This window comes from Leptopilina heterotoma, unplaced genomic scaffold (genome assembly GCF_015476425.1).
Source record: "Leptopilina heterotoma isolate Lh14 unplaced genomic scaffold, ASM1547642v1 Lhet_53, whole genome shotgun sequence".
In the NCBI taxonomy this organism is placed as follows: domain Eukaryota; kingdom Metazoa; phylum Arthropoda; class Insecta; order Hymenoptera; family Figitidae; genus Leptopilina; species Leptopilina heterotoma.
The window spans coordinates 1,768,916-1,781,702 of NW_025111115.1; the positions used below are offsets into that span (position 1 = coordinate 1,768,916).

A 12,787-nucleotide genomic window follows, 5' to 3' on the forward strand; every position below is an offset into this window, starting at 1 on the left:
ACTTTTTCAAAAAAATTAATTTCAAAATTCAATTATTTTCAAAAATTCAAGCTATATTGCTTTTGATATTCAATTCAATTAAATTCATCTAAAATTTTAAGTGAAATTAATTTTTAATCAATTTTCATTACAAAATTCTACTAGAATTCAATTATACAAATATAAAAATAAATAATTTATTGAATAATTGAATTCTTCTTTAAATTGAATTCTCATAAAGAATTTTATCAACAAATTTTTAAATAATTAAATTCTTTCAACGAATTTTAATAAATTTTTTAAGAATTATTACATTTTTCAAAGAATTTGATTAAAATTGTATTAAAAATAATTGAAATTCTGCGATGTGTTTTATTATTTATGAAAATAATTAAATTTATAAAAATAATTCCATTATTTTTGTGAAAATAAGTGATTTATTGCGAAGAAATTTATTGAAAATTTGTAAATAATCGAATTCCAGTAAAATTTGTATTATTTATGAAAATAATTGAATATTTGCGTAGAATTTTATTAAAACATTTTTTTTTTCAAATAATTGAATTCTTCTGGAAAATTTTATAAAAATAGTAGATATTGAAAACCAATAACTTGAGATAAATTTTTGAAAATATTTGAACTTTTGCCAAGAATTTTATTAAAATTTTTTAAAATAATTGTAATTTTGCTGAGAATTTTATTAAAATTTTTGAGAATTGAAAATTTGCTAAAATTTTTGAAAATAATTGAAATTTTGCCAAGAATTTTATTAAAATTTTTTAAAAATAAGTGAATTTATTTATTTATTTATTTATTTATGACATATACGGGTAACAATAAAGACCCTTCAATAATACAAGTAACTTAACCAAAATTACAGAGCCATAGATGCATATCAAAAATTCTCAGTAAAAAGCAATAAACGCAATTTAGTCACAAAAGATGTAATATTATTATAAAAGAAATCCAAGTCATCCGAGTATAAGTTACCCTCAAAACAAAGTCTACTAAAAACAGAGTTATTGCCATAATTCGTTCTATGAAATGGTTGGAAAAAAGGAGTAACATATCGCAAACGACGCACAGGAGCAGAGAAATTGATTAGTGACAATACTGAGGGACACATGATTAAACCATTAATTACCTTGAAAAGAAAAAGTAGGTCAACAAACAAAAATCTAGATTCAATCTTGGGAATTTTAAACTGAGTTCTTAAACTAATACAATCATGTGTATAAAAATCAAAAGGAACATTAATTTGTTTGGCTAAAAATCGCAGAAAACGATTCTGAACTCGTTCAAGTCTTAGAACGTGAACACTAGCAAATGGGAACCAAATTAACGAACAATATTCAATAACAGACCGAATTAAGGAAAAATAGAGTATTCTTAGTGTAGACAACTTATGGAAATCCTTGGAATTACGCATAACAAAACCCATTATTCTCAGTGATTTACTAACAACATAGGAAATGTGTGCATCAAATGATAAATCATAAGATAAGACAACACCAAGATCACGCACTTGATACACTCTAGATAGTATAATATTATTAATTGTATAAATGTATATTTTCTTGTTTATTTTTTTAGAAAAAGAAATAGAATAACATTTATTTATATTCAAAGGCATTCCATTAAGTTCGCACCAGCTGAGGAGAGAATCAAGGTCACTTTGTAATTTAACATAATCATCAAGACAATTAACCATACGATAAATCTTTAAGTCATCTGCAAACAATAAAAAATTGGAAAACTTAATTTTAAATTTGATGTCATTAATAAAAACTAGAAATAATAATGGACCAAGTGTTGAACCCTGTGGAACACCAGAATCAGCAAAAAACTCAGATGAATATGCTCCATTAACACGTACAACATGAGATCGACCATTTAAATAACTTTTAAACCAATCAACAAGATTCGATCCTACACCCCAAAGTTTCAACTTGGCTAGAAGTAAGTCATGGTTTACTTTATCGAATGCCTTTGAAAAGTCCGTGTAAACAGTGTCTATCTGAGAACCCGATTCAATTTTACAGGAAAGATAATTAGTAAAAATAGAAAGATTAGTTGCAGTAGATCTGCCCCTCATGAAACCATGTTGCTCATCAATTATAATATTCTCAACTGCAGTATAAAACTGATCAAACACAATACTCTCAAATAAAAATGAATTTCGGAAAAGAAATTTATTATTTATATATAAATAATTCAATTCATAAAAAGAATTTTATTCTTTATGAAAATAATTGAATTCCTGTGAAAAATGTTATTATTTATGAAAATAATTAAATGTTTGCATAGAATTTTATTAAATTTTCTTTTTAATAATTGAATTCTTTGAAAATTTTTATTTAAATAGTAGATAATAATAATAATCATTGAATTGAGGAAAATTTTTGAAAATAATTGAAATTTTCCCAAGAATTTTATTTAAATTTTAGAAAATACTTTAATTTTGGAGAAGAATTTTAATATTTATGAAGTTAATTGAAATTTTGACGAGAAGTTTTTCAAATTTTTGAACAGAATTGAATTTTGTTTTTAACAAATTTTTAAATAACTGAATTCGTTTGACGAATTTTAATAAAATTTTTAGGAATATTTTCGAGGAATTCGATTAAAATTGTATTAAATATAATTGAAATTCCACGATAAGTTTTATTATTTATAAAAACAATTGAATTCCTAAAAATAATTTTATTATTTATGAAAATAATTAAATGATTGCGAAGAAATTTATAAAAAAAAATGGTAAATAATGAAATTCCTGTGAAATTTTTATTATGTTTTGAAAATAAGTAAAAGTTTGTGTAGAATTTTACTAAATTTTTTTTGTAAATAATTGAATTCTTTTGGAAAATTTTATTAAAATTTGCGATTTAATTTATTTAAATAACAATTTTTTGATTCAAGTAAAATATTTATTTGATAATAGACAAATAATCGGTTATTTGAATCAAATCAATTTCTTTTCAGAGTAATAACTTATTATTATATTTATTATTATTTATTTTTTCAACAGGAAGTGAGTCTTTTTCGTGCTGACGGAAGAAGTCGAGTGTTGTATAAATGGTGCAGACAACAATAACTAAACTAAACTAACTGTTCTGGTTAAGCCTCTCCTCCTTTTTGAGCACGTGGATCGTGAATCCTGTTTATTATAGAGAAGTGGTATAATATTGCTCTAAGAGTTAAGTGTAGGAAAGCTACTGCAGTAGGTTAGTCTTAATGAAATGCGTCTGTTTACAGTTTCTCTCTCTCTCTCATTCTCTCTCTTTCTCTCTCTAGAAAACGACAGAAATGTGAATTTTTCTTTCTTATCTTCCTTTGAATCAATGCGACTTTTTTATTCGCACTTTATTTTTCGCGCCGAATATTTCAGAATAATAAGCTTTTTCAGCAAAAGAAATGAGTTCTTTTTCTCTTAAAAAGTTGAATGGAATAAACACAGAGGCCCGTGCACCAGATATATTCCATACACTTATTTAAAGACACTTTTTTGTTCCGCTTCTTTCATTTTTGTAAAACCTTTAAACCAGGAACAAATTTTTCCTGATTTATATAAAGAGGAGAAAAGAGCTTTTGTCCACTTTTGTAAGTCATTCTTTTTTCTAACGTAAACTAAATATTTTTTATTATAATAACAATTTTTTAAATCAGGTAAATATTTATTTGCGATAATAGACAAGTAATCGGTTATTTAAAGCAAAGAAATACAATTCTTTGTTTCAGGGGAGAAAGTATTTTTCTTTTTAATTTTTGTAAAAGAGAATTTTAAAGTTTTCTTTAAAGTTTAAACTTTTAAATTTTTCTTCTACTTTAATGTCTTTTGTATGGGATTTAAAAATTACCTAGTCGGATAAACGTTTTGTTTATTCGAAAGTAGGTATATCCATAAAAGAATTGTAAAACTTATCGTCAAACGTATTCTACAAGCAATAAAGAAAGTATAAATCTGACCATAAACAGTTTCTTCTATATAGTTAATCAACTTTGAACAGTAAAAACAAAAGTCCTTTAAAACGTTTTCATCTCGAATTTGATTGACTAACAAAATATGTTCATCTACGTTTTTACATTTAATGAGTAATAATTATTTAATGATCGATTATTTTGCAAATGATTAATTTATATGCAAACGAAAGCTCTTATTTCTCTGCTTATAAAGTTTTATTTTGTAAATGTATTTTTAATATGTGACGCGCATATTTACGTTGATGGAAGATCAAATATGCCATTCTTTCTTCATTTATAATAAATATTGTATAATTAATAAATTAATTTTTTCGATTTTTGGAACGTAATTAAAAGTTAAAGAAGAATATAAAAAAGTATAAAGAAGAATAAATATACTGAGTATTTACTGTATAATTATTTTTAATTTCAACAATTAATTTATTTTTCATTTAATCATTAAATTAAGTGAAAATGGTGAAAATTTAAAAATTCAAACTGATATTAAAAATTAAATTTTTTCTAAAATTTTAATTTATTATATTTTTATAAAAATGATAGATGACAATAAAAATAAGGTTAATTTAATGCTTTTAATATTTATTATTTTAATTTTAAATTTATGTATTTCCAGAATTTTTTTTAAATAAACTCACCGAGTTTAGAAATAATTATATTTCCGTCTCACTGAACTTTTGCTCAAGCATTTTATAAATCCAGTTTAAAATTACATTTCATGTATTATTCGACGGTAAAGTGTCAATTAAAAAATGTTGACTTCATTATGGAGGTTTAATTTATGATGAATTCATATTTTTAGGAGTATATCTTTAATGTAAGTCTTCAAAAATACCAAATCTGTTGGATTTTGAATGTGAGAAAATCTTTAAAGTTAGATATGACTCTTTCCTCCTTAAATTAGTGGTTGAAATCAATTTCAGGCAGACATAGAATTACTAAACTATTTTCGAAATTGACATAACTCAGTAATTCATTTCTGAACAATTGTATTTTGATAATCAGTGGTAAAAGTGGGTATTAGTCAGACAAGACTTTTATTTCATTCGGAGTAAATTTTTCTAAACACTTTTTATATGAATTTAAGTATAGTTTAGTTTAGTTTTAGTCAGAAATACATTTTAGAATAGATAATATTTTATTCTTTATTTTAATTTCTTTTTTTTATTTTGAAAATTAATATAGTATAAGTAAGTGATAGTCTGATAATCTTTATTTAAACTGTTTTCAATTAAAGATGCGGTAGGTAAAGTATGTTTTATTCAGACAAAAGTTTTCTGAACACTTGTCTTTAATAAGTAATGTAGTTCAATTTATTTGGTAAATGTTAAGGTAAGATGTTAAGGACTAAAGTTTTATTTTATTTAAGAAATCAATAGTAATGAAATGAAAATTTGATTAATCAGTTGGAAAAGTTGAAAATAGCCACAGAATTTGTATCTCAACATTTTTATTTTAAAAATCAGTAGTAAAATTGAGCAATAATCAGACATGATTTATATAACCAATTTTTATTTTGAAATTTAATAGCTAACATACATTTTATTTGAACAAAATTTTTTCTAAATACTTGTCTTTTTTAAGTAAGTAGTTACTTTCTGTTATAGTCGGACAACTATTTCTAAACAATTTTATTTTCGAAATTGGTATAAAAAGTGAGTAAAAAATAAAAATCAGTAAAAACAAAAAATAGTCTAATAATCGTCATCTGATTATTTTTTTTATATTCAGTAGTAAAAGTGGACAATAGTCAGACAATATTTATCTGAACTTTTTTTAATTAATAAAAGTTTGTTTCATTCAGACTAGTGTTCGAAACAGATGCTTTATGAATATAAGTAGTTCAAGTATGTATTAGTCAGACAATCTATATCTCAACAATTTTTAAAAAATCAGTAGTAAAAGTGGTAATTGAAAAATTGTAAATTAGTCTAACACGTTTTATCTGGACAATTTTATTGTGACAATTCAGTAGTTAATGTCGAAATTTGTTAGGCAATTACTACTGGATATCCAGTAGTAAAAATTCATAATAGTCAGACAATACTCGTCTGAACTTATTTTGAGTTAATTTAAGTGAAATTTAGTCAGACAAATCTTATTTAAACAACTTTATTTTTGAAATCAGTAGTAAAAAGGGCAATAGTCAGACAGTCTTTATCTAAATTTGTCTTATTCGGACATTATAATTATAGTAAATAATTATTATAAATAATCTTGTTGATAAATTATTAATGATTATTAAATAATAAATAATGTTATTTCGAAGAAGTAGAATTTAGGTAAAGACTGTCTGACTAATTACCACTTTTACTACTGATTTTCAATATAAAGTTGTTCAAATAAGGTTTGCCAGACTAAATTTCAATATTCTAATTCAGAATTTCAGAATTTTGCTTAACTCTTTTCGATTTAAAACAAGTGAATAAAATTAGTTTTACTCAGACATTTCTTAACGATTTTATTTTAAAAAGTCAGTAGTTAAAATTAGTTTTAGTCAGACAATAAGTTTAGCTGAATTTTTTATACTAAGAAAACTAGTAGGTATAGTAAGTTTTATTCAGACAAAAGTTTTTTAAGTTTCTCATTTGTTACGAAGATAAGTAGTCAAACCTGGTGTTTGGTCAGACAATCTTTACAGCTTATAAATTTTCTTTTAAAAATGAGTAGTAAAAGTGGAAATTAGTCAGATAATTCTTATCTGATCTTATGTTACTTGAGAGTCCAGGAGGTAAAGTAAGTTTTATTAAGAGAAATGTGTTCGCGAAACAATTGTCTTATGAAAAACGTGGTTAAATTCAGGTTTTGTCAGACATTCATTTCTCAGCATTTTTATTTTGTAAAAATTTTTTATCAGTAGTAAAAGTGGAATTAGTCAGACAATCCTTATCAAAATTTCCTTTTATATTTGGAAAACAAGTAGGTAAAATACTTTCAAGTCAGACAAAAACTTTCTAAACACTTGTCCTAGAAAATTGAGTAGTTAACAATACCTTTAGTCAGACATTCATTTATGAACAGTTTTATTTTCACAATCAGTATAGTTAACGTGAAAATAGTCAGACCGTCGTTATCTGATCTTTTTCTGTTATATATTTTTTTGCTTGTTCCTTGCTTCCTCTCAAGTGTTAAAATTTACCCAACCGAAAAACAAAAGAAAATCTTCAAAGTAGAAATGTAAATTTTAGTTTTTAAACTTTTTGATTCATTTTAATAAGTTTGATATTGTGCACTGAGTGCAACTAGAATATGTATTCAATATTTACGGATAATAACATGATTGCTGGACACTGAATTGCTTCATTGAATCTTGGAGACCAGTGAGATGAATGAGACAAATCGTAATTGGTTTTTGGCTTGATTCCAGAAATATCTTCCCGGATGAACAGCACTTTAAGGATTCCTTATTAGATTTTACTCTACCTAATCTACTTATCAAAGTTTCTTGACTTTAGAGAGACCAAGTCCAATAACAACTTTAAGAAGGTTACACTATAAATAAAATTGAATCATACTCTAACTTGAACGATATTTTGTTTATCAAAATGCGTGAAACCGGTTTAAGTGTAATTCCCAAATATTTATTATTTATTGTATTTCGAATTTTCTTCTACTCGATAATTTTTCAACATATAATAACGGAAACAAGTTTGTAAAAAAACTTCTTTTCATATATATTCAAGATTTCTTTTTTAATTTTTTTCCTACTAATTTACAACTTTTACTACTGATTTTCAGGATGAAATTGTTCCTAAATGGATGTCTGACTAAAAATAATGTCGACTACTCAACTTTCTAGGACAAGGGTTTAGAAATGTTTAGTCTGACTGAAACGTAATTTACCTACTTGTTTTCCAAATAAAAAGAATTCGGATAAGGATTGTCTAATTCTACTTTTACTACTGAATTTAAAAATAAAAATGCTGAGAAGTGGATGTCTGAGAAAAACCTACTTTACCTACTTTCAGGAAACTATCCTCAAGTAACATGAGATCAAATAAGATTTGTCTGATTAATTTCCACTTTTACTACTCATTTTCAAAATAAAATTGTTGACCTATGAGGAATTTATGTCAAATTTCAAAATTTCGGTCTAAACGTAAAAAAAGTCAGTCTTATACGTATTTTAAGCTTATCAATATTTTCTTCTACCCCATAAAATTTTTCTAGCGAAGTAAAGTAACAAGTTCCCTTATTTTTACCGTTTAAAGTAAAAAATTTACATGTTTGGTGAAAAATATAAGTTTACATTTTTACCCCAAATAACCCTATTGAAACGAAAATTCATTTTCTAATAGCAAAACGAATCAATTTTCCAATTTTCCATTTCACTAAGACTCCTAATAACTTAAAAGAAGTGAAACAACTTGTATTATTTGAACTTTTAATGGAGGAAGAAAGAAATCAAGGACACTTATTTCACGCACTATATAGAACAATATTGCGTAAAGGGAAACAAAAACTGTTAGTGGATGATGGCCAGGGGTTCTATCTGGGGGTTGAAAATGTGCGCGCGCGTATACATTTTGCAGCGCTGTGATCGCATCTCAGTACTGCAGCCTCCCTGCTAGTCTATGGTCCATAAGCAGCGTGTCGTCGTGTCTAAGGAGTGTTCGGTTTCTGTGTTTCATTTTCGCCGCGCAACTTCTTTTTTTTCTTGAAAGAAAAGGAAAAAAAAAATTCAAAAAAAAGTTTTAAATAATTAAAAATTTTTTTATTAATTTACAAAATTTTGAATGTTATTTAAATTCAAGAAAAATGTGAAATTTTGTTTTGACAATTTACGTTTTTAAACGGTGGTAATAGTATATAGAATTATTTTAAAGGTTCTGATGCATATTATAACCACGTGATTATAATGAAATAATGGAAGAGACTATAAAATCCAAGTACTATAAAATCCAGGAAATTATTTTATTTTAGTTTTAATTTAGAGTGGCTTTTTTTTTTATTAAAAACCGCATGGTGAATTTTGTGATTTGCTGCAAAATAAATATTTTTTCAAAGGATATTTTACTCTGATGAAAAAGTGGTGAGTACGATTTTAAAAAAATTGGAAACTCTTTTATTATTTTTCTATTACTATATTTTTCATTATTATTGTTATTATTGTTACTATTGTTTATTATTGTTTCTATTGTTATTATTAGTATTTATAGTATTCTGTAAAGTATCAAATTGACAGCAAAGTGGATCAAATTGATTTAAAAAATTTGTATCAATTTTTGATCTGATCCAATTAATAATTCGTTGCAATTTGATACTTTTAAGTTAATAGCGATTAATATTAATTGAATGTATCACTAACCGGTGTTATTATTATTATTATCATCACTATTAATATTATTATTACTATTATTATTATTATTATTATAATTGCTGTTATTATTATCATAACTTTTATCTTATTACTATTGCTATTAATATTTCTCTCTAAATCTGAATTAGTTGAAAATAACTAATTATTGAGTTACTTATAACAAATTTCAGTTATTTTGACCTAAACTAAAAGTAAATTTAACTCTGCAGTGAAACATATTTATGTTTAATTGAAACATAATTTTTAGTTCATTTAAAGAAATAATGTTTTTATTTGAAACATACGTTATGATTGATGTTAAAATTATTTATAATGAACTTTTAAGTTCGAATGAAACATAAAATTTTTAAACATATTTCTTTTTGAAACCAAAACAGAAAATATGTTTGAATTAAACATAATTAATGAAACAAATAATATTTTTGAATCAAAGCAGGAGACATTTTCTAAATATTGGGATTAAACGAACTAATTTCAATTAAACAAAATCATCTAAAATTATTTTTGTATTTCATTTAAATATAATGTTTTCTCAGTGTATTATTATTATTTTTTTTAAAAATTTTTTATTTATACACTCGTCTTTTGCCTTCATACTAGCGTTATTATTGTTATAATAATTGTAAATAATTGGATAATAGAAATTGGAAATTGGATAATAGAAAAATTTTCTGTTCAGATAATAATGAATTGTAAATTAATAATTTTGTTAGGCCTAATGTCCATTAGGCCATTAGGCCAAACAAAATTATTAATTTTGCTATTTATCTTATCTCATGATCGTAGCAATTCCCGAAAATTGTTTCAAGTTACAAAAAAATGTAATTTCTTATAGGAATATTAAAAATAAACAGTATATGTAAAATTACAAATTCAGTTATAAACTCATATACATAATGAATAAATGAACTTCCTAAAGCCTTTGTTTAGCCATGCAATTAACTACTTTGTTCAGTTTCAAAGAGACCAACCCGCAAACTCTCGTAATATTTGGTTCAGTTTGTTTTATACATTTGCTTGGACTGAATGAATAAATTGGCGTATTACTATACATATATACAATTAATTAATGAATAAAGATAAAAACAAATTCTTCATTCCCTTTGAAAAAAATATCTTTAGAGAATAAATTCTATAAAAAATTTTTTTTGTTTTGAGAAAAATATTTTTTTTATTAGAGACTAAAGAAGATATACTTATACGAGATAATTATGTAAAGACATATTGTATGCACGATGTGGAGATTAAGAAAATATCTTTTAAACGTATAATATTTTCATTAAATTATTCATCGTATTACAGTTGAAACGGAAGTCTGATAATTAAGGAAAACCGTGTTCAGAAACTGTGAACCTGTTGGTTAAATACACAAGTAGAAAGCTTCTGTTTCTCTCTCAGAGTAAGAGAGAGAGAGAGAGAGAAATATGTATACATATAGGCATATACTTATATCTGGGAAGAAATAAATAGGTAACTGTGAAGTTTACACTAGAAACTTGATCAAAGAACAAGGTCAAGAGTTCCTGCGCTCAAGTAGCAAGAATTCTTTAAATTGAAAAGTTAAGGGAAACGTGTGTAAAACTAATTTGTCCTTTTGTTTGAATAAATAAAAACATTCGTTATTCATCGATCGAGTTTCGCTCGATTGGTGTTTTGAACTTTTTTCTATTACTCCATCCAATAACGTTTATATAATCAACAAATATTTTTCTATTAAAATTTTTATTTTATTTTTGTACATAAAAAATGTTTGTCATACTTTCTTTATCAAAAATTTGAAAAAGAAAAATTTTGTATACGAAACATTTCAATGAAAAATATTTTTCTCCTTTCAATAGGATTTTGCGAACTTTATACCAACTTTATTTAATAGTTGGAGTCTCATTAAATAGATTCAATTCAATAAATAAAAAGTTTCCATTTAAATAAATTTTACTCTTATATTTAAATTCTATTTTATAAAAATTAAAAAAAGTATTTGTATTTTTAATGTTTTGAAATTCAAATGCAAAATAAAATGTCATGCGTTAAACCACTGTAACTTGACAAATAGTTGAATTTAAAAATGTTTTTAGTTAAAGAGTGTCCTTGTTGTGTATAAGTGAGCTCGACACTTTTGTCTAATTAGACAACTGTTAATTATCATGACACAAAGTTACATTTTTTTCCCCCGTGTTTTTCTTCATTTTCTTACACACACACACACACATTTTTATCTGCGCGCGCTCTTTTTATGTTTCGTATATACTTCTTAGAGAATTTGTTTCTTGACATTTGCTGCACATGAAAAGAGGAAAAAAGCTTTCTGCCCCTTCACGTTTAAACCATTTCATTGTCATGCTCTTGTCACTTTTCAACGTATAATACAACTCGTATCCAGTGTGTAATACGCGAATGTGCACACATGTATAATAATGTAAAACTCAATTTCCGAGACAAAGTAACATCCATTTCTTATATCTATTTTAAAACGTGAAATATTCTATTATTATATTTATTTCCATATAATTTATAAGAAATTTTTCACAGAAAAACTAGAGATAGATTTTTATTATTGTAGAAGATTTTCTTTTGTTTATTTTGGTTAAGAAAAAATTTTTACACTCGAGAGTGAAACCTACTGGTTTTCTAAATTAAAAAAATTAAGATAAACTAATTGTCTGACTAAAACTAATTTTAACTACTTCATTCATATGTCAAGTGTTTTTCCAGCACTTTTGTCTGAGTAAAACATAGTTCACCTAATAAATTCTCAAAAAAAAAAGAGTTTAGATAAGAATTGTCTGACTAATTTCGACTATTACTACTGATTTGAAGGATAAAACTGTTAAGATGAGAACTGTCATACTTATTTCCACTTTTACTATTAATTTTTACAGTAATATTGTTTAAAAATGGATATCTTACTAAAACTGACTTTAATTTCGTTTTATAACTACTTATCCTTATAAAACACGTGAAACATACTTTTACCATTAAATTTTCAATTAAATAAAGTTCAGATAAGTATTGTCTGACTATTATCCACTTTAACTACTAATGCTGATAATAAAATTAATCAGATGACGATTATTAGACTAATTTTCAATTTTATTGATTTTTGCGCACACTTTTTTAGTAATTTCCAAAATAAATTTTTTTAGAAATCGATTAACAAAAATTAACTACTTACCTTTATAGGACAAGTATTTAAAAAAATGTCTGAATAAAAAATAATGTACCTACTAAATTACCAAATAAAAACACAAATTAGATAAAAATTGTCTGACTAAAGACCACTTTTACTACTGATATTCGAAATAGAGTCGTTAAGAAATGGATGTCTGACTAAAATTAATTTTATCTACTTCATTGTTAACTTAAAAGTATCAAATTGCAACGAATTGATACCAAGAATGGGGATCAAATAAAAAATTGATCCGAATTTTTGGCATCAATATGATCAACTTTAATAGTATCAATTTGATACTTTCTAGAAAATTGTGTTGTTTTAAAAAGAATAGTATTTAG

General features: G+C 24.7%; 2 protein-coding genes across 2 annotated transcripts in view; both read left to right on the plus strand.

Moving 5' to 3' along the window:
• LOC122508288 overlaps window positions 1-12,787 on the plus strand; it is a 39,482-nt gene that overhangs the window by 23,746 nt on the left and 2,949 nt on the right. The window lies entirely within an intron of this gene.
• Window positions 8,551-12,787, plus strand: part of LOC122508184 — a 231,578-nt gene continuing 227,341 nt past the window's right edge. Inside the window, exon 1 of the mRNA XM_043621344.1 lies at window positions 8,551-8,989. The gene's annotated coding sequence lies outside the window, so the exon portion shown is untranslated. The remainder of the gene's footprint in view (window positions 8,990-12,787) is intronic.